Genomic DNA, 24306 nt, shown 5'->3' with positions numbered 1-24306 from the left:
AATACAAACGCTTTAACGACATTCGACTACTTCCACTTCATTCAAGTAAGAAGCTTTGAATCCTCTCCAACAATTAGACAAGAAGCCTCCTCCACACTGACACCCTTTAGACGACACTTCCTCAAATGTCCATCTCCGATCTTTACCTTACAATAGCAATGCACCACACCCAGATAATCCTTCTATACATTATAGCATGGGAACACAACCTAGCCTCCCAGATGAGCCAACAGACTAGTCAGACATTTGGTCCTCAATCTCCTCTATTACTATATGTGTAACCCACCAAGAACAGCCATATAAAAGGTTGTTCCTCTGGTACCTCACCCATCAATGCCTTTTTACAATGAAAAGACTCCCTTGTTGGAAATGCAGCAATACTGAATCCAGTGATTTAGGCACCTTCCACCACTGCTGGTGCTCTTGCCCTAAGTTAACACCCATGTGAAAAAGCATAACTACGTTGCTAATTAGATTTCTGAATAAACCATTTCCCTTAGACTCTTCTCCTCTCCAAGTCACTTTTATGAGAATCGAAAACAAACTAGCAGCAAAAGTTAGGCCAACCCCAAAATACCCCCCTCCCCCAGAGCACATAAAAAGGAAAATAGATGAAAACCTCAAAATGGACAAGTCAACAAATAAACGACACTCCAACATTCTTTTACAAAGTATGGGACCTTTGAACAGATGGAGACACCAACCTCCCCTGGTAATTCATTTCCACCAGAGTTAGGCTACATAAATGTAAAACTGGGATCTGCACACTGTGGCTTTATCCTGCCTCAATACCTCGCCCTGCCTGGGCCGGACCTGGAGATATCACCTTTGTGGGCATGAAAACCTGAGCTGTGAATAACTGACCCATGTCTCAGCTCCCCCTCCATTACCTTCTTTCTATTCTTCTCCACACTGACCTCAACAGTACCAAAATACTACAGGATAGATGCCTTGCACCTGGGACATTCTGGCACCATAACCACTTTATTTATACTTAGTGCTTCTAGTGTTCAAAGGTACACATTATAAGTATGAAAAATTGCAAGGGTTGGGAACAGAGCTTCACACCTTCTCATTGTCATGTCATTGATACCAGAGAGTCACATGGAAATCTTATACTGGGGGGCGTGGCCAGGACCTCGACCAAGATGGCTGCTTAATCCATGTGCTCCGCTCCACAATACCCCTGAATAGCGATTAAATATAGCTACAGACGACAAATGGGTCGCAACAGACGCACAGAGCCCTCTCAGACACCGAGGGGCTCTCAACACAACCACTCCCAGGGTCCTATGGACTCCTTCCTACAGCAGAGCCCCGGTCCCGGAGGGGAACCGGTAGGCCCGGGGACGACACCGCCATCTCCTATCTTACCATCCGGCACAGAACACTCTGTACTCGACCGGATCAACGAGGAACTCCGCTCCATAACGACCTCAATGGCCACGAAAACGGACCTGCTCACACTTACCACCACGATACAAGATGCCCTCCGCGCGGAGATAGCAGGCGTTAGGGCGGAAGTCACCGCTCACGGAGGCCGCATTGAAGCCATAGAGCACACAGCAGAAACCCAAACCACCAGACTCGCAGCAACTGATCTGGCGATTTCGCGGCAAGGAGACATGCTACTAGACATGAGGAGACATATGGAGGACCTCGATAATAGAGGCCGCAGGTGCAATATTCGGGTTCGAGGGATTCCGGAGTCGGGAGGGGAGGAAGATGCGACGGAGGTACTATCAGGCCTGTTCACCATGATGCTACAAGGAGCCGCACCACCACACTTCGAGTTTGAACGGGCACACAGAGTTGCACGCCCACGATCGATTGAAGACGGTCCTAGGGACCTCATCTGCTGCCTCCACTCCTTCCCCATTAAAGACTCTATTATGAAGAAGGCACGTGAACGGCCGGAATGGACTTATCGCAACTCCCAGGTCTCCCTCTACAACGACCTCTCCCCCCTCACACTCGAAGCCCGGAGAGCCCTGAAACCAGTCACAGCAGCCCTCCGCGAGCGGCACATATCATACAAGTGGGGCTTTCCCTTCGCGCTGATGGCCCGCCATCGAGACGGCTGGATATCTGCGAGATGGCCGGCGGAGGTGCCCCGCTTCCTGGAAGCCCTGGAGCTCCCGCCTATCCCTATAACAAACTGGGTCATTGGGCCCACAGGACAAGGCCCACGACCTCAGGGAATTCCGCGGAGGCGCAGAAATGGAACCCCCCAAAGGCAGCCCCTCAGGCGACGCCTGGACCCGGGAGATCAGGCTGAGTGAGTACCACCCCCAGAAATGGGAATCCTGTACCCGTAACTCTGGTCCCAGCCCCCCTCGCCCCACCACTGTCTCAACCCTGGCGTCCCGGTCAGAGGGCATCAAGCGTACCTCTCCATGCCCCCGCCTTATTGAGGCCACCCGGCCCACTTAGCCCACTCTACACTTACCACAGGCTCGAGTGGACACCTCAGGCGTCAATAGGCCACGGACGACCTGACGGGATATCACACCCTCTGGCCCACACACTATGTAGGCCCTCTAACCAAGCACTCACCAGTGTCAAGCCCCCCTGCCGTGTGCACCCCATGCTGGCCCAGTTGAAATCATTTGACTCTTCCCCCGCTGTCTGCCTCGGGCCTGCTTGAAATATGCATCTTCCACTCCACGAAGGCCAGTGACATTATACAAGGCTGCTCTGCGGCAGCAGGAAACCACCTACACAAGCACGTCCCAGCGACATGTCAACCAGACAGAACCTATATGGGACATGAACATCAGGCCGCCATATAAATATGTATGCTTGCACCACTCTATTGATCTTCTGGTAGCCGGGGCATAATCGTGAGACCCACCTTATCACGCAGAGGAACGCCATGTAAGACCTGTAAACTACAACATACAGGTCCTGGGCCCCAACACCACGCACAATATAGTTCACTGCTCACCTCATGGGACATGTATAAAGCATACAATAATCCTGTGGCCCACCTGAAGCGTCAAGCTGCACCTGGATAGCTGATTTCTATTGCCCCGGACCCCCCCCCCCCCCTCCCCTACTCAAGGCGGCTCAGGCCCTATCACCTGACTGTGAGGCCTATCACCTGACTTTCTCGGACATGAATACTCCTCCCCTGTGCTCAAAATAGCCAGACTCTCCCCCTTTCCATCGCTACCCTATTATTATTTTTGTCACTGACTATGTGAGGAATATCCGGCTTACCCACATTGAGGAAGTATGAACACTCCGAGGCGAATCTGTGCGTCCTCGAAAGCAGAATTGACTCTTTATACTGGAACTTCCGCAACCCCGGAACGTTCCGAGAGAAATCTACAATGGCGACAATCCTCACAATCTGGTTCCGTATTCATATTCCTGTATAACCCGGTTTGCATGCTTTGTGGAAATTGGTTGCTGGGTCTAGACCCTCTCACACTCTAATGGTAGATTTATCCATAGTCATATGTTACCAGGGCTCTTTGGCGTCCAATTAACCGATTCAATGGGTTACTGTTATATTAAGATGGCAAATTGAATGATGCTTAGCGGATAGATGTTATGTTGTATTTCATGCTCCTATGCCCTACATGACGCATATACCAGTGACGCCTCATTTCTCCAATGTTTTGATTGCTTCCACTAACCTATTATTGCTATAGGCCTTAGGGTTGAGAATGTACCCACGGGAGACTGACAGACTACATGGGACTGGGTACGAATCCAGCCACAGTAGCCATACATGGCACGCACTAGGGCCTAGTGGGGAGGACTGACCGTATGGGGGCTGAAGGGAATGCAATAGAGTGGGGAACGGACTCACGCATTGACTCACACATTGAAACATGTTACCTTTCTTTCCTTCCCACTCCGCACACCTCAGGGACGGGCATACCGAGCACACAGGGGGTGTGGGGGATAACCGGACCCCGTAACGTGTAGACACGACTTTTACTCATAAGGAATCGAGAGGAGGGAAGCGAGAATGACGAGAACACCCTCACACAATATTTACTGACGTACCAAACATGGGATAGATGACAGGGGCGACACACAAAAACGGGGGGCATTGTATATACAGGGGGGGGACACAACTCGGGTACCACAAGGCGGACGGGAGGACAAAAGTTGGATGCTCATAACACTGTTATTTATGATTCTAGTGATGCTAAGTTGCTGCTCATGTTGTTGATCTGTTACTGTTTACTGTTTATACATGCACTTAATCGCCTCTTATAATCTGTACACTAAGCAAACACGGGGTGCGTAGTGGACGGCTACTTGTTTTTCATCACCACCGGATATCACTTGGTTGGGTACGAACCCACGTAACTCCATACACTCGTGCTGCCTATATACGGCGGACCTCGACGGGACATTGCCCTTAGGTCTGGTTACCAGGGCGTGTCCCCCTGAGCCACCCACCGTAACACGAGTCACCCCACTTTGTGGGGACACCTAAGAGGGGTACCACATACCCCGGTAAACACACCCGTTGGACGGGACATTTCTTATCTCTTCTCTCTCCCCCTTATTCCCCTCTTATCTCCTCTAACCTCTTCCTATCCTCCCCCCCCTCCCCATTCATCCTCGGTCGCCTGCCTATCCTCGCCTCCCCCCCTCCCTCCCCCTCCGCCCCCTCTTCCGCCCCCAATCCACGGCCAGATAGGGCGGGCGCCCCCCCTCCCTGCCCCCCCTTGGCCGGCCTCGGGAACCTGCGCCCACGTGACGAGCCGGGAGCAGAGGGGGGTGGGTGGCTGACCAAGCACATTCTAACTACAGCCCATATCTTTCGCGCATTGGGATACCATGGCATACCAACCAGCTCCCATATCGATCCTCACCCTTAACTGCAGGGGATTGAACATCCCGGAAAGGAGGACCCACCTCCTACGGGAAATGCGGAAAAAACGAACATCAGTGGCCATGTTGCAAGAAACGCATTTCCGCACTGGCGCGACAATCAAGCTTCAGAATAAATGGTACCCGACTAATCACTTCTGCAATCACCCTACGGCAAGGAAGGCCGGAGTGGCGATACTGGTATCGGCAGACCTGGGGTTTCAACCACTAGACAACGTTACCGACACGCAAGGTAGATACCTCTTTTTAAAGGGAACAATAGCGGGCAGGATATATACATTTGCCAACATCTATGTCACCAACAAACGACAAGCCATGTTTCTGAAAAGCACTCTGGCGAAACTGAACGACTTCGCGGAAGGAATCCTGGTCCTCGGGGGCGACCTTAATGTTCCGCTGGACCCCATCCTAGACTCCTCTACGGGACACAGCAGCATCTCACAACTACATCTTCGGGCAATCCGGAGGGCCCTGGGCGAGATGGACCTAGCTGACTGCTGGAGATCGCTACACCCTTCTGAAAAAGACTTCACATACTACTCCGCACTTCACGACAGGTATTCTCGCATCGACTACCTCTTTATTAGACAAACGGGGTTGTCGCGACTAATAGCAGCCAAAATAGAACCAGCCACTTGGTCGGACCACGGCCCCGTCACGATGGAACTGGAGTCCCCGCTGTTCCGACCATCCAAATGGACGTGGAGACTGAATGAGACCCTCCTCCTAGACCCCGGCACCCGGGAACAGATCTCCCAAGCCCTGACTCATTACTTTCAGGACAACGCAACCCCGGACATATCCCCGATATCACTCTGGGAGGCACACAAAAGTGTCATCAGGGGCACACTCATACGCATAGCCACACACAAAAAGAAGGCAGCAATGAGTGAAATGGCCGAGACCTACCGCCGAATCACGGAACTGGAAGCTCAGCATAAACGATCACACCTTCTGGAGACGTACCGGGATCTGATGCACGCCAGGCGTCAGCTGAAAGAGATCCTCATGAAACGCCACCACCGCTCCCTGCAACGATCCAAAGCGTTTTTCTACACGCATGCCAACAAGGGCGGACGATTCCTTGCCCGTCTACTTAGGGGCCAGACACCCTGCACCCAGGTTCGCAGGTTACGCCTCGCCTCGGGCGGGATTTCTGGCCTCCCGACGGACATAGCAGGGGAGTTTCGGTCGTTCTACCAATCCCTATACAATCTTGACGCGGAAGAAACACAATCACGCTCCGCAGCGACATCGGCACGTGCCCAGGACTACCTTCGCGACACGGTCGGAACAGCGATCCCACCTGATACGGCATTACACCTAGAGGCCCAGGTCACGGAGGACGAACTGGCCGCGGCATTGAAGGTGACCAAGAGGGGGAAGGCACCAGGCCCGGACGGGTTCTCCACAGGTTACTATAAAACATTCTCTTCCATAGTCTTACCGTGGTTGACAAAGGCCCTTAACACGGTCGCTGAAGGTGGCCAATTTGGTCCTGAGTCCCTAGCAGCCACCATAACTGTTCTTCCCAAACCAGGAAAAGACCCACTGCTTTGCGGGAGCTACCGCCCGATATCGTTATTAAATGTGGATACAAAACTCTTCACGAAGGTTCTCGCCACCAGGCTTCAATCCATCCTCCCCTCCCTTATTCACAAAGATCAGACGGGATTTGTACCCGGACGAGAAGCTAGAGACAGCACACTTCGGCTCTTCGCGATACAACACCTGGCGAGGAAGTCACGGCGACCCCTTCTCTTACTTTCCACCGATGCCGAGAAGGCCTTCGACCGGGTTAAGTGGCCTTACATGTTTGACACCCTCAGTCAGATGGGTTTGGGGCATAAATTCATTACAATGATCCGAGCCCTCTACAACCGACCGCGGGCTGCGGTGCGTGTCAATGGTGCCCTCACTGGGGACTTTCAGATCTCCAATGGTACGAGGCAGGGATGCCCCCTATCTCCACTGCTATTTGCCATATCACTGGAACTTTTCCTGCAGAAAATACGCCACCACACAGACATCAACGGCTTCACCTGGCTGGGCAAAACCCATAAGGTCGCCGCGTATGCGGACGACCTCCTGTTTTATATAACAAATCCCCGCATCGCACTACCATGCCTGCTGTCGGAGTTCGAGACGTTCGGCTCGATCTCCGGCCTTAAACTGAACCTATCAAAATGTGAGGTGCTTAACGTGTCCATGCCTGACGATGAATACATCGCCCTGGAATCGTTATTCCCATTCAAATGGTGCTTTCAGAAACTAAAATATCTTGGGGTCTGGATACCCTCAGATCCCAAAGACACTTACCGATACAACTTCACCACCATCTTAAAGAAAATTATCTCGGATATGGACAGATGGAAACACCCACACATCTCATGGCATGGGCGGATAGCAGTTCTCAAGATGAACATCCTACCGAGGCTGCTCTATCCTTTCCAAACGATTCCACTGGCCCTACCGACCTCCTTCTTCGCCGCTTTGAAAACGGCAGTTTTAAGATACGTGTGGCGTGGGGAGAGAGCTAGACTACGATATGACCTACTCAGTTTGCCCAGACATCGGGGAGGCCTAGCACTGCCTGACTTCAGAAAATACCACCAAGCCACGATTCTGCAACGGATAGTCGAAATGCACACGGAACCTCCGCAAAAACAATGGGTGATGCTGACACAGGAGAGTTCTGGAACCCCAGTGCAACCTACCATCTGGGGAGGTATAGCCAGGAAGACACGACGAATTACCACAGAGGGATTGCTCGAACAAACACTGTATGGTTGGAGCTCCATGAGAGAACTACCCCACATATCACCCACCCCTAGCCCGATGCTATCCATCACTCACAACACCGAGATAGGGGGTGGATTCTCGACCACGACGTGGCCCTCCCTAGATGGACGTGAATATGTCCCACTACACTCGGTTCTCCGAGATGGATCACTAAAGACTCTGGACACCCTAATGGAGGGACAACCCCGGACGCCTCTGGCCATATTCCGCTACCTACAAGTGAAACACTTTCACGATACCACACAGAATAACGCAAGATTACATAGGGCACGCACATGGCTAGAAAACTGCTGTGAGAGGAGGGTTGCGCTAGATAACGCTATCTCTACACTATACCAACATCTCCTAACGGGGCACCTGACGACGGATACGGCCTTCCGCAGGCAATGGGAAGAGAGGTTGGATACAACCTTTACACCCCAACAATGGGACAAAGCACTTGTTGGGCAACACAAGAGCTCGGCTAGTTCCCAACTTCAAGAGACAAACTACAAACTGATTGCCTCCTGGTACAGAACCCCTGTCCTTCTGAACAGGATTTTCCCAACTATACCCCCAACCTGCTGGAGATGCCAGAGGGATAGGGGGACGATGATACATCTTTGGTGGGAATGCGACGTAATCACTCCCTTCTGGAATATGATCCAACAAAGAATACGTGAAATTTTAGGTGACGCGGCAGACTGGTCACCCGCCTTAGCCCTTCTCCACATCTCACAAATGTCATTGTCCTCCTACAAGAAATCAATCCTCCGTCACCTCTTGAATGCGGCCAAATCGCTTATTCCGCTATACTGGAAACGAACTGAAACACCTAGCGAAGAGGCATGGATCCGCAAAGTTGAGGATATTCAAGGGGCCGAGGCACTGCATGCATCCCTTCAGGATAGAGGAGGTAAACACGCAGAGCGTTGGTACCCATGGTTTGTCTTCATGTCGCGAAACGCTCGGGGCTAGAGCCGCTGCAAATAACACCACATGGGGGAGTGCCGGTCGCGTGGGGGCGGGGCCGGGGGGCGCTGCCTAACACCATATCCCCCTTCTCACATCTCCTCGCAACTCTGCCACACTGATTGTCTCCCCCCACCCCCCACCCCCCCCCGCTCACCTCTGTCCCAGCAGCCAAACAGGTGCTGAAAGATAGCTGGATAACATACCGGAATCCAAGTCACACACCCAGGCAACACCAGGGATCAGCCCCCTGAGCACATAGGAAACCGGGACTATGTACCCTGCACCTGCCGAGAGGGAGGGCACTGAGCTCAAGGGGGAGCTACATTACATAGGGGCTCCCCCTCAAATACCAGGTCTACGCTGCTAGTTATCTTCTTCTAGACGCCCACCTCTTTATCTCTACCCATTCCCCCCTCTCACTCCAACCCCCCCCCCCCCCACCCCTCTCCTTCCCGTGACTCCGATTCTCTCTAACTCTAAGGCAACCTCTCTACGGAAAGATACACTAAAACACTACGCTAAGACCCAAATAACAGGATGTGATTTGGTGACGATATACGGTGGTAGATGATAGCGTGGTATCTCCCACTTACACTCCAGGGTATATTGAGGGACAAATGCATAAACCTCACACATATGATATCTGATATTCCATGCCTTGTACTTCTTGCCTTTAACGCACAACGTAATCATAAAGATGACTATGCAGGAGAAAGATAATAACCAACGACAACAGCGAGGAATATGTGTATGATGGTTATTTGCATAATGGAACTCTGTCTCGATATTACTACCAATGGCTTAAATGAATCTGTATTGTTTCCGTTCTCATTCTTCTTATTATATCTTATATCATCCTGCGCATTCTTTCCTCCCCCTCCCCTACCCCCCCTTTTTTTTTTCCCACTTTTCCTCCTTTTTCCTCATGATTTCCCTCTACCGATGAACACTTCAGTACACCAACTGTGTAAACAATCTGTTCTGTGATGTGATGTAACCTCAATGAACAAGTCTATGTAAACAGCTATATATGTATCCTAATATGATGATATATTCGTTGACTACAAACCTTGAACGTGTTACCTGTACACTCTCTGTAAGATGTTCTTTATTCAAACAAACAAAAAAAAAAAGAAAACCCTAAATAAAGATTTTCAAAAAAAAAAAAAGAAATCTTATACTGATGCTGGACGTCATTCCTGACGCGTGCAAGGGACACAGCATTCCATCTAGCGGAAGACGGGCAATGGTGTGAGGTGAATTCCCTTAGAGTACATACTCAAATAAACACTGTTTAGCCCAGCACTGTTCACAAGGGTGTCTCTGAACGTACAACATATTGAACCCATAAATTGATGGAATAGATTAGAAGATAATCATGATCGGTTAAATGAAGAAAAAAAATAAGATATGCATCTAGCACTTTCATAAAATCATGTCAAGAAACATTCAGACTGTTCTGGAAGCAAAATGGGGTCCTAAATAGTATTATGTATGTTTACATAATAAAGCGGTCATTGAATGTATATTTATATATGTGCTTCATTCCCTAGAATGCCTTTTACTCATACCGGTTGGGTTGTGAAAAGATGAATATATCTTGGTGCCAATCAAACCAATTATCTGATTATAAGTCATGACTACGTGTGGGTATTCTTATTATCTTTAGCTTGCCGTGAAGACGTGAAAAGAAGGGTAAAAGTCCACATGAAACCTTGCAAACACCAAACTTTAATTAAACAGATTTTTAAAGTAGATGACAAATTGGATTACACAAAACTAAAATTGAATATTTAACAGCACTGCTGAAATATAATCCCGGTCATCGAAACTGGCATGTGTCAACATTTAAACATCATCGTAATAGAACACTGCTTTATAAAAATATCCAGCTGACACGTAAGGGACATACATTTTTATCCATAGCCTTCAAATTGCCACTGAATGTCCAAGCTGACAAGCTTTCAGCACACACAAATTCTAAGTAATAGCATTACACCAATGACTAAATCTCCTGATTGGTTGCTTTTTATACCATTTTATAGTCTGGTTAGAGTATTTCAATACAATTTTAGAACAGAATTGCTAAATAATTGGATTATAATAATGTCTAAATCTCGGGTTGTATTGCTTTTTTAGCTATGTTAAAATATTCCAGTCAAAGTGTGACTCATTACACTTTCAGAACTTATCTTTAAGAATACCATAATTAAAAAAGTCACTATATTCACCAGAACAACTACAGCTTAACGTAGCTTTTATGTAAACACTGCCTTTTCAGAGGTGTTTTGCCATGCATGCGCAATAGCCTCCCAATTACTTTTCTATGAGATTGTCAATTCTGATGATCTCACCCTATTAAAGAATTGTATTCTGGAAAAAGTGGGTGAGCCCTACCAAAAGGAAGCGGCTGTGGGTTTTCTTTATCTTTTCAGGGGTGGGTCACCCTTAGTTAAAATTGCCTCCCCCCTTTCAGTTGATGCCAGAGGAGCCAACACAGTGTAGATGGACATCCGCGCAGGAATCAGGTAAGTTTTTTGTTTTGTTTTTTTTAACCCTTGTAGCACATGATGTGGTTGGGGAGGAGGGAGCACGAAGGAGGGGGGACCAGTGGGAACTATAGAGACTAGAATACAACTTTGTATTACTTGCACTACTGTATCACTTTAACATAAAGTAAACCGTATACAAAAAGAAAAGTATTAACTAAGCAATCTTATTTGTCAAAGATTGTTTCCAGCTGTGAACAGTATAATTGATTGATAACCGTTATTTGGTAATAAAGTTCTCAGTGCTCTTCTCTGCTATACCAAAAAAGGCTCTGATACTTGAGAGGTTTATAAATTCCAGAATAAAACGTCCCCCGATAAGCATTTGCGTGTAACAATAGAGGAAGGGAGTTATACAAAAGTAAAAATATTCTAATATTCTGTCTAAACACAAGTCTTTGTCATCACACACCAGTCAAAAAAAAGAAAAACAAAAAGTGAGCCATCTCACTAGAATTTCATGTATCAATAAAAGCTGAATTTTCTTTAGCTATGATTTTAGTATAGCAAACTTATTAGAATGTTATTTTATGGAATCGGGTTTTATTAGAACAATAATGGGATGGAAATCCAAAAATAAAGAAAAACGATAACATATACCTGCACACTAAACAAAGCGAAATAAAAAGCTAGAAGTCACAAGATCAATTTAATAGGAAATGGATTCATGTTCTTGTCACGCAGCTTAAAAGTAGACTCAAATTAAATAACAAATAAATTTAATAAACTGGAAAGAAACAGCAGCTCCAGAAATACCAAGAGTGCAGGTAAAGTCAATTAAAAATATATATATTCCCAGACTTCAAAAATAATAACCGGAGGAATGCACACAGACAAGTATTTCTCAAGGTAGAGTGCCATTTAAAAAAAAAAAAAAAAAGAAAGAAAATATATATAAAAATTTAGGTTGATTTAGTCTTCAATAATTGCAATCAGATTATTTTTTTTTTTTAATTCATTAATGTATGTCAAAGTTTCTGCACATTGGCAGGAAAAATACAGATGCTACATTTCATATCAGAAAGGTCACAAATTTCTTTTGCTTCCAAACAAAAATGTCCTGGCTTCTGTTCCATAAACAGACAAAGACAAAAGGACACACTGGTTACAATCAGCAAAGATTCAGGATTAGAGAAAACTATGTAGTAAAATTGTGCTGTATGGTGCTATTGAAGACATCAAATGGAGTCCTGTCATTACATACAATTAGACAGAATGCTTTTAAAGTGGCCTTTGATGTAAGATGGGGGATTGTCTTTTTTTTTTTCTTCTTCACAATGTTAACTACAACATGGAAATTACAATTTCATCTAGAATAAAATTCAAATGTAATCCTGTAAGAGCCCAATCAATGTGCATAGATTATACTGTAGTTTAAACAGTGAATTCAAATACACAAGAGAATGAAATGTATTTAGCCTATTTTGATACAAATTACTATAAAGTATAAATATGATTAACAAGGAATTGATTTAACAAAATCTTGACCAAAATAGGCAACTTTAAACTGAAAAATGAAATTGGAAAACAGATCTGTTGCTTTTGGATATCTCTGCATATATTGTGACATCTCCAGTGATGATCCAGTGGCTGTAGGGTGCAGAGGAAGGTATGTTTACCTGCCCTAAGCTGTTCCTTGCTACCGCCATGTATTCTGGATCTTGGTGCTACATATGCCAGGAGCCGAATCAGTTCTGTCCTCTCACATATGTTTAAAAGTTAAACACTGGTCATTGGCCAAACGGGGCAAATGCCCGGTGCGCCAAGATGGCCATGGGCCGAGGCAGGCAGGGAAGATCAGAGGAACTCATCTGCTAGTCCATGCAGAGTCAGCATCATCCATGCAAAGATCTCTGTCATCAGCCCAAAGACACTTTAATGCTGGAGTCGGGAGAGGAAGGAGAGCTCTGGCCAGCAGGTCCGCCGGGTGAATCCATTTGCGAGGTTGGAGCGCTGGCGCAAAATACACAGACATACACACTCTGGGCCCTCCACACATGCACTAGACCCACACACTTAATCAACTACACACAAACTCTGGATCCCCTATGCATTCACTAGATCCCCTGAAAGCAAACACACAAACATACACACAAACACTACAGGCTCTATGCACACGCTCTCTCACAGCCCCTAGTCACACATATTACACCACAAATCCAACATGACTGAAGCCAACCTATTTATACAATACCACACCACAATCAGCTCACACACATGCAATCCCAGCAGGCTCCAAACACATGCACAATAGGCTTTCTTGAACCTTTGTTCCACTGGTATCCCACTTATGGATCCACGAAAGACAAGTCACATGCAAACAGCGCAATCATGTTAATATTTTTTTTTGCTCTGTGCAGAACCAAAACTGGGCCTTTTTCTCATGTGTTCTTCAACAGGGCCCTGCACATGTGCTGTGCTGGAAAAGCATTAAACCGACATGCTCACTTTAAGAGGGCGTGCTTGTCTTTTGTGATGACACAACACCACCTCTCTGGCCCCGCCCAGTGGGCCGCTGTTATTCAAAAAATGTTTTTCCCAATTCGGCCCTGCTGCGTTATGTGAAGGATCACACAAAACCATGGGAGCTTCCATAGATCACATCTTGCCATGAGTGAGACCACACCTTGAGTCCCACAGCTGTGATTGGAAAGATTAACAGCGTAACTCTGCCTTTTGACAACCTCTATGGGCTTTTCCATAAGATAAAGCAGTTATTTCACCTCATATCTTTGGATTGAGTTGGAATTTCAGTAAAATTCTAATGCAGTCAGCATGAGTATTTTATAAGAATTATAATCATAATTTATATATAAGAATTATAGTGACAGAACTGCTTTAAGAGATAATACAAAAAAAAAAAAAAACAAAGGATGTCCCTGCACTCAAACTGAATTAGTAAATTGCCAGGTGCCAGCCAGGGCTCAACTGTATCCAAAAAAGCAATAAATATGGCTGTACTCACGGTCTGTAGTTAAAATCTTCAATTCTTTCTTGGTTCACATTAAAATTAGGATCCTAATTTTAATGTGAACCAATAAAGAATTGAAGATTTTAACTACAGATCGTGAGTGCATCTATATTTGTTGCACACACACACTATTTTTTTTAATTGTATTATTACTCACGGGATTTTTCCCTAAGAGGGAAGTGAAGCAATACAAAGCAGCACTAATCACGGTCTGGGGAATCTGCATAATTTACAAAGACTCCCAACAGTAACATCGTTGCTGGTGGTCCAGTGGCTGGTGATGGCAGGGAAAGGTGAAATTTCCTGAACATGCCCTGGTGGGTGCAACCATCTTCCTGGGGCTGGATCTCTTCTGCTCATGGCACTTCAGTGCTAGGAGTCAACATCACTGCTGTACTGCTTAAGTATATCTTCTGACTGGGTTGGAATTTTAGTAAAAGTCTGAATACTTCATAAAGATTTTATCATTAAATAATATGAAATACTCATTTTGCAGGGAGTGTGACAGTGCCGCTTTAAAAGTGTATTTCAAATTTAAAGGATCACTATAGTGTCAGGCAAACAAACTCATAGCAAACTATAGCATCCTTAGGACCCCCACCCTCAGGGTCCCCATCCCTTAAAATCCCTTCAGCTACTTACCTTTATCCAGTGTCGGGCTCCCTTGGTGCTGGTGACCTCTCCTCCCCCGCCGACAGCTCCCAAGTGGAGCGGAATGCGCATGCGTGGCAAGAGCCACGCGTGCATTCACACAGTCCATAGGAAAGCATTTCTCAATGCTTTCCTATGGACGTTCTGTACACTAGATGCGAATTTCGCATCCAGCGTCGCAGATGCGCCTCTAGCGGCTGACAGGAAGACAGCCACTAGAGGTTGGATTAACATTGGATGAAACTGCTATGTTTACATGTGAAGGGTTAAAACCTGGGGGACCTGGCACCAGACCACTTCATTGAGCTGAAGTGGTCTGGGTGACTATCATGTGCCTTTAAGGCCAGTGTAGCGAAACTGAAAACATAGTTCACCAGTATTTTTCAAGTTTGGCTTTTTTGACCTCTAATATGAAATTCTTTTGAATTCTCACTTTATTCTTTATGAAGACTGCCATGATTATTCACTAATTTTAAGTGATGCATCTGGGTTTTATTAAAGGCATGATTATTACTAACAATTAGTTTATCTCATTCTTTAGTAGGTTAAATAACATATGAGCTCTGGACAAGTGATTAGTGCAGATGATAATATGTATGTAACTACCATAATAAATCTAAAAACAATTCCTGAGTTTAAAAAAATAAAGTACGGTATATAGTACAGTGTGTGGACCTGGAGCAAAATATGCATCAATAATGTTGATGTAGAGATGCTAAGGCAGAAGGGACTATACCTTACTCAGTGACCTGTTGCTTTGTATATACCGGTTTCTAAGCTACTGCAATTTTTATGATAGTCTACCTCTTCTACAAGTGAGGGAGTCTGTTGTTCAGCCACCTAGCATAGTACACTATATGGAAAAAAGTAAGTGGGCTGAAGTGTTCTGGGTGCCTACAGTGTTCCTTTAAGTATCATGAAATTAACATATCAAACTCATAATTAAGTACATCAAGTCAACAAGAGACCCATAGATTAACAAATTAACAGCAATATGTAAGGTCTGTTTCTATAATTCCTCATGTGTTACGTTTTCGAAACTAAGTAACTATTTAAAGCTTTATTCACATCAAATCAAGTCCGTAAGTAACATTTATAAGAAGACAGAACAACATTTTGACTTATAACATACAATAAAAATAAACATAATACAATATTAATCTCCAGTATTATAATGTAGTGAAGCACAAATGTTCAATAAAATGGCTTTCAAAATGAGCTGCAGCAATTTAGAGAAATAAATATTTAAAGAATAAATATACAAAAGGAGAGTATAAGTGAGAGAGGGAATAAGCCACTATTTTTAATATAAAGAATGTTTCAATATATGCAGCATGGCCACTTGAAATTTAAGGAAAAGTTATGGTGCCTTTATTGATAACACAAATACTCTATCAGTCAATAAAACAACCCAGTAAGCCGTATTTTGGAAGTGGGAAAAGGGAAGAAGCTTGTTGGAAGCCCCAATATTTACTCTTACATGGTGCCACTATATACAGCTTTACACAGTGTTGCATATTTTTCTGTTTCAAAGCAGCAGTTTACATGAATAATAGTGTTTTCTGCTCTACACTTGCTTTATTTATGTGAGTAGATGCTATCTGAGACTGCTAGATAAAACATTAAGGATTTATCTGACTGTATCTTGGTAAACAATAAAATGCTTGAATGTTAGTACTCCCGGAAATGCATCTGATTAGAAAATATATATGGTGGACAGGATTGAACAAACTCTGCCAAGAAGCAATCCATGCACCTACATATCACAAAAGAATCCTACAATGAGGAACTGCACATCAGTAGATAAAACGAAATATAAATGGGGGGGGAAAAAAACTTTTATCCAAAACTGTACAATGTTACTGTACACATTCAGTATTGGATTTTTAGATAAGTAGATTATTTTTATTATTATTTTTTTTACACATTCACTTTTCACACCTTTTTGATTTTTAAGAGTAATATAACATGTTTATGTATTACATCATTTATTTAACATTGGAAATGTAGAATTTGCACTAATAACTTGTCCACACTGTATCCATAAACACATATGTATCAGTTTTGTACTTGCAACATCTACAGCATGAAAACCTAATTTAAAATGGAAAGGTCACCCCGTACTTGCCTTTCTCCAATCATTTCCTCGCATCTTCCTCTATGCCAGTCTAATTTTATTTTCTTCTTTTTTGGTCTCTTTAAAACACAAGACAAAGTGGAGACTACTTTGTCTTGTGTATTTTTCCATGCGCCTGACATTTCTTTACAACGGGTTAAGCTTAATGCAAACTTCTCTTACTTTATCAAGGAAAAATCTTCCACAACACTCACCTTCACATCCAGTCCGCCTTGTGTGCTCGCGAGATCATCTTGTCTCAACACAGAGTTTTGCTTTACAAAGAGCATTTGCATCATTAGTATTCTATTGCACACTCTGTGCAGAAAAAAAGCAGTTGTTTGCTAGTAGTTTGAAGGTGACGTCATAATGAAAAAGAAACCTGTGCTGTGAATATTGTAAAGTTAAAGGGGGGGAATTTGGGAGGATATTATCACAGGTTGGGGACAGATAGGAGTAGTTTTTTTTTAGAATTTAAAGCTCCCACGCCAGATACACCACTGGTCTTACCACATAAAGGCACATGTCTAAAATGTACAAAGGTATCAGATACATATATTCAATGTCACTGAAATACCTTAGGAGCAGTTTATGTTTTGTTTCTACACATGGTTTAAAGGAACACTATAGGGTCAGAAACAGAAACATGTATTCCTGACCCTATAGTGTTAAAACCCCCATCAAGACTGCAGTTGCTGCCTCTGCCCATGATGTTTGTCTGCTGCCATCATGAGAAGTGATTTTGTGAGTCAATCACAAGGCTTTCCCACAGGATTGTCTGAGACTGTCAAGGAGGCAGATCAGGGGCAGAGCTAGCACAAGTCAAACACAGCTCTGGTCAATGCATCTCTATGAGGAAAGTTCAATGTCTGCATGCAGAGGGTGAAGACACTGAATAGCAGCAATGCACAGTGTGCAGCACTGCCCCAGGAAGGATCTCAAACAGCTGAGTAGTAACCAGTGAAGTTATCACTAGGCTGTAATGTAAACACTGCATTTTCTCTGAAAATACAGTGTTTACTACAAAAAGCCTGAAGGAAAAGATTATACTCACCAGAACAAATCCAATAAGCTGTAGTTGCTCTGGGGACTATAGGGTTCCTTTAAGCATTAGATAAGAGGATGACTACTTAGAAAGCAAACTAAAATGTATATATATATATATACACACACACACACACACACAAAAACTATTTTTTATTTGGTTTTCTCCTGTAAATTATAAATTATACAGATTAGAAATTTGTATGCATTTTTGGACATAGAGGGATAAAGTGTATCATTCAAACAAATATAGCATGCTAACACCTGGACCAAACATATATCCAGGGTTCTTCACTAAATGGCAAAATGATATGAATTCAAAGTGACTTTCAAATTCACCAAATCATTCTGGTTTCAGATCTGCTAGATTACATTTACTGTGCATCCTTATGAGGGTTTATTTTCTAAACACCAAACTGTAAAAAAAAAAACAAAAAAAAAAAACCCTGTAAAATATGCGTAAAAAGTGGTTAGTTAAATAGAGCATCTACTAATCTAAGTGGGAAAAAAAGGCTTATGTCCATAGAACCCACCCCTTATAAACATATTTTTAAGGGAATTTAAAAATGTATCTAGTTTAGCTGAAGTTACAGATTCACTTTTTAATCTAGGGCCAAATTCAGGGGCAGATCCAAGGGGAAGCACATGGTAAGTGGGGACCCAGAACAAATTAGGTTTTTATTTTCCCCCTTCTACCTTTACTTAATATATCAGCCAAGCAGCATTGAAATTACAGGAATCATGAGTTCTTGAAGATGCTTCCCTTGGCACCAGGTGTTTTGTGAAATGGCAGGGATATGCCATATCCCCGCTCTATCAGCTCTCATAGCAGCTGGTGCTCCACTGACATGTATTGAGAGAGCATGATAACTGTAAGGACTAATTTCAATGCTGCTCTGCTATGCTACTATAGAGAACCTTTTAAAAAAGAGCAAGTAAAATAAGAGCAAAAACTATTTAAAACCCATCATTATAAGAAAGAATGAAAATTAGATGTACAATTCAAGCCATAAAAATTGCATGTTTTAAATTGCCGTTTGTCCAGATTTCCTTTTCTAAAATGGATGTGTAGATGATCAATCACCAGTAAATTGAATCCTCAGTCTAGGGTGAGAGATACGAAACTCAGAAAAATGTCTTGTGACTATTCATGTCCCTATTTGGGATATCTCCCAAATGTTCAAAAAAAACTATCCGGGGGGCGGGGCCGGGCCGCCGAGCTGAGAGGCAGCAGAACACTATGCCTCCTGGCCTGAGCCCGGAAAAAACTGCAAATAACAGCGCTCAGACTGCCCCAAAACAGAAGAGACCAATAAATATTTAATAAGCAGCACCCGGGCTTTATGGAGACCCCAAACAGGACGGGTTTCCGAGCTGGGAACACTGCAAATAAAGAAGCAGGCCTACTCAGCATCACAGTGGCGGCTCCCCACGGCGCACAGATCGCTGGCAGGCAGCCTAGAGGCAACGATGCACCAGCTGTGATGGTGGCATGGAAGACAGCATGGTCGCGAGGGGCACTCCCGGCCACATGGCAGCGGCACACTCCAGTGCGGAAGATACCGCGTGGGGTCTGAGCTGACCGCCTGTATGGGCAAAGGCGACCGGAATGGAGCCCGCCCGAAGACCTACTCCAAACAGAGAAGCACCAGAGGGGGCTGCCATGGGCAGCTCACACGGGCCCTGGCGGAGCCAAGCGCCCAACGGATCCCCTGTGCGGCGTCCCCAACCGCTGGAGAGGCCCTGTCCCCGACACCATGAGCCCGGTGGGGCGGGACTGTACCACCCTCCAGAGGGACTGGTGGTCGTGAGGGTTGGGCACCAGCTCCAAACATGTGGCCGGCACCGGGCGAGACACAGGAGTACACACCTCAAGAGACCCACGTGGAACTTGGGAGGTGCAGGGAGCAGACGGCCAGAGGACTTTTGTGGTGGGTTCCAACAGACAGCTCGTGCTCCTGAGTGCCCACAGTACTGCGGAGGGCCCGACCGGCAAGCGGGGATCAGCATGGGGGAGATGGAAGGAGGCCTGGCGACCCAGGGACAGTGTGGTAGCAGTGCCATGGGAGGCTCCCCCCAGACGGCCATGCGGACTGACAATGCCAGCCTGCCGTTATATAATTCACATATTTCATTTCCACGTTTGCATTTATTTTTTTAAGCAGATAGCATAAATATAAGCCTCTCTAAATACTTCAGGGAATGTTAGATTGCCCAGTTAAGCAGTTAAGCATGTTCCTTAATTCCACGAGTTAGAATTATGACAGACTAGACAATAAGAAAGCATATAGCGTAATGTGCCTGTTAATGAACCCTTTTTGGTTATAAATATGCAAGGTAGATTGATGAGCATTAGACCAGACAGCAAAGGCTTAACGCTATGTTTTTTATTCGCTACCAAATGCTTTTCCAGTTGAAATTGTGCAGGGTAGCACAGATCAATAAGCATCTGTCCTAACAGCAAAGACAAGGTGCTATGTTATTAGTTAATACCAAAAGCTTTTCATGTTTTAATAATGCCTGCTTAACTGCCTAATTCTGCACTGTATGATACTATGCCTAAGCAATCACACAACTCAACTAACACAAGGCACTTGCTCAAATTAGCTAGCGTAAAGCACCTACACAAACCAGCCAACTCAAAGCAACTACACGGACTAGCTAACTCAAAACACCTGCATAAACCAGCTAACATAAGGTAACTATCCAAACAGCTAACACAAAGCAACTACACATCCAGCTAACACAAAGCACTTACACATACCAACTGACACAAAACACTTATACAAACCAACAAACTCAATGCAATTACACAGAACAACCGCACATACCGACTAGCACAAAGCAACCATATAAACCAGCCAACACAAGATAACTACACAAACATAATCTCAAACCACACCAGATAGCATAAACACAAAGACCAGAAACTAGCATAGCAAGAGCCACAAAACGCACATGACTAACGCACATGACTTGAATCTACTTGCTGTAAAACCAATGACTCAATTAATATGCCTCTGCGCAGGCAACAGCTCGCGTACCCATACATGTATTGATAACTACGCCTCTGCGCAGGCACTTACATGCTTGAATACAAATAAGTTTGCATTGAAATTTATGGTGGGAAACCAATAAACATATTTAAAACAAAAAACCTATCCTTCAGTATTTATTTTGTTTTCAAAGAGACAGGTGAGAAGATGAAATAATTCAAAGGTAGTACAATTTGCAAAATGTCTGACTTTATATATGTTTTTGTAAAGCTACCATCTTCGATGAGACAAGACAAGACGCAGCCTCTCCTCTCCAGATGTCAGAGAACCTCAGGGTAACTCTTTGTTATGATTGGTTGCAATAACAATCATCTGTACACTAGTACAATATTGATATATAGAGATTAGTACTTCCAGCTCCCCAAAACAATTATACTGCATGTCTCGTATAGTACATATTACAGGTTATCAGCCTATCACAAGCCACCAAGCAACATTTCCTCATATTGTAGCAGCTGGGAGGAAGTCAACCAATTGGAGGGTTAAAACTGTTGGAAATTGCTTATACCCTGAAGGTATTCAGGTGCCCAGATACTCCTGTCCCCCATAATTACTTCAAAAAGCAGATATGGGAGTGTTCCTTTAATAATGATACAGCTTATATTGTTTGGTAATTTTGCGTTTACAAATAGCATGTTTGATGTTGCTAGTCATTCACAATCTGTAAAAAAAATCTATTTGATATAATGTGCACAAGTCTCAAGGGTAATTATTTTTCTTCTTTTACACTGCTATTTTCGCTTTTCAAATCTAAATTTGTAATCGGAGGAACACCATAGAAGAAAAAAATAATAAAAAAAAATATGCATGCCTCATTAAACATAGCAACCTTTGAAAGTGGCTGAAAAATATGGATTGCAGTAATCAAAGCTGGGTCTGAGCATTAAGGTAATTTTCTACAACTAATTTAGCTACCGCTCAAAATGTAGGAGTGTTTTTGTAACCATCTCCTGTTAACCGAGAGAGAAGATTAAACTGTAACTCTGTATTACCACTGTAAATGAGGTCAGTATAACAAGGTGGAGATACATTTTTTGTTCAGCAGAAATGTTACTCTTACTTCTGTAAGTAGTTATGGCCTGTGAAAGTAAACATTTATTTTTACAGAACAAATCAATATCCCATATTGCTAGCCGACCAACATTGGGTGGAAAATAGATATATTAGTGCCTTTTATTAATTAAAAGAGAACAAGCTCCTTAGAATAGAAATCAGGAAAAAAAAGACAGTATGCAATATGTTCTATAGCACACTCTCTCCAAATTAAAAGACCACTATAGGCACCCACACCACTTCAGCTCAATTAAGTGGTCTGGGTTCCAGGTCCCCCTAGTTTTAACCCTGCAGCTGAAAACATAGTTTCAGAGAAACTGCTATGTTTACAATGCAGGGTTAATCCAGCCTCTAGTGGCGGTCTCCCTGACCGCCACTAGAGGCACTTCCAAAATTTAAAAAAGAGTAAATTGCACATATTTGACGCTGGACGTCCTCATGGACTTCCAACGTCAAAACAGATCCCCATAGTATTGAGTAATGCTTTCCTATGGGAGTGTTTGAATGTGCGCGCGCCTCTTGCCGCACATGCGCTTTCCGCTCCACTAGGGAGCTGGCGTCGATTGAGGAGGAGGAGAGGTCACCAGTTCTGATGGAGCCCGGTGCTGGATTAAGGTAAGCAAATAAATGGCTAATTAACCATTTATTTGCCACGGAACAGGGCCCTAGTCACTGTTTAGGTACCTAAATAATACCTATTTGTATTCCTAACGCTACAGTATATGGTCAAATGTATGTGGACAGCCATCCTAATTACAGAGTTTAGATATATCAGCCACAACTATTGCTAAGAGGTGGATATAGTCCAGCATATCGCCTCAAATCTCTATAGACAAACAGTCGGAGCACAATGTGTTGTACTAAAGAACTCTGTGACTGTCATAGAATGCCACAAGTTTGTTTGTGAAATGTCTGCCTTAACAGGTCTGCCCCAATCAACTGTAAATGCTATTAATGTGAAGTAGAAACTTTCAAAGAGCCCCAACAGTCCAGCCACAAAGTGGGAAACCCCACATACTCCGAGAAAGAGTGTGCATAACACAAAAATAACCTATTTTATGGGAACCCTGGGTGGAATACATTGATTCACTAAGAACAACATAAGTGAGCAGCCATCCCGCCAGCAGAGTCCGCACCTCCCCCGGAAGGGCACAAATCCCACCGCCCGCATACAGGCCTTCCTCATCACCACCGGCCTGAGACTACGTACGTATCTCTAGCTGAGGGCCCCCTACAGCAATGACTAAGCCCGAGAACCCACTTAGCCAAAAGTGTAGAGGGTAAGGGTACAAAACCTCTCTGCCATCTGGAAAACCAAAGAGGTCGACATGCCCCCCCCCCCCCCCCCCTATTGTTTAACATCTTAAATTCAAAAATGTCAGACGATGAATGCATCTGTTATGTTCCATACAAACCGACCGTAACGTTAACCATACTAAAATATGCTTTGGCTTCTGCATAAGCCTTGAACTTGCACTTGTAACTGCAAACTTTTATACGCTAAGGTCGGATTCTGCGCAAACCGGTAGAATGTACAAGACATGTTCTCTCATTGTCTGCCAAACCTTAAATAAAGAATTAAAAATAAAAAAATAACCTATTTTAGCAACTCAAGCTCACCTTTTAAATCCCAATAATTAATAGCAATATATACGGAAATCCAATTTACTACAGCCTCCCCCATCTTTCTAGTCTGTATACACAGAGTGGACAACGTTATCTTGGTCAGAATTAAAAGTATCTCTTTATTTCAACTCATTGGAGCAGACGTCCATATTTGAACCCAGGAAATTTAATTTGGGACATTTATAAGACACCAAAGCAACGTGGAACTTAACCATACACCAACTGAGGAAGTCATTATTGGGCGAAACGCGTTTTGGTTATTGGACTATCCAAAAGGACTTCATATATTTTTCTTATCTTTGTTATTTTATATATGTTTTAGCATTTAGATTTCAATAAATCTTTCAACCTTGGTGGAATCATCCAACTCCTTCAACACAAGGATACCAACAGAGCTTTTATCCTCCATCATCACAAAGAGGGGTGTGGATCTGTCGGGTACACTTCTCTGGTGTTCCCAAAAGCCAAACAACAGGGAAGTAAGTTGGGACTGTCCCACCAGAATCGGGACGGTTATGAGGCCTGGAACATCTGAATTGTAGGTTTGATTCTCTGGAAATTTGTGGTTTAATGACGCTTAAAAAAAATATAATAAATAATTGTCTTGTGTTATGTATACAGGCA

At 44.1% G+C, this 24306-nt stretch overlaps 1 protein-coding gene across 1 annotated transcript in view; it reads right to left on the bottom strand.

The window, feature by feature from the left end:
• ULK4 (unc-51 like kinase 4) overlaps window positions 1-24306 on the bottom strand; it is a 953247-nt gene that overhangs the window by 846867 nt on the left and 82074 nt on the right. The window lies entirely within an intron of this gene.

Source organism: Pelobates fuscus, chromosome 4 (assembly GCF_036172605.1).
Source record: "Pelobates fuscus isolate aPelFus1 chromosome 4, aPelFus1.pri, whole genome shotgun sequence".
Classification (NCBI taxonomy): domain Eukaryota; kingdom Metazoa; phylum Chordata; class Amphibia; order Anura; family Pelobatidae; genus Pelobates; species Pelobates fuscus.
This window is presented reverse-complemented; position numbering and strand designations above follow the sequence as displayed.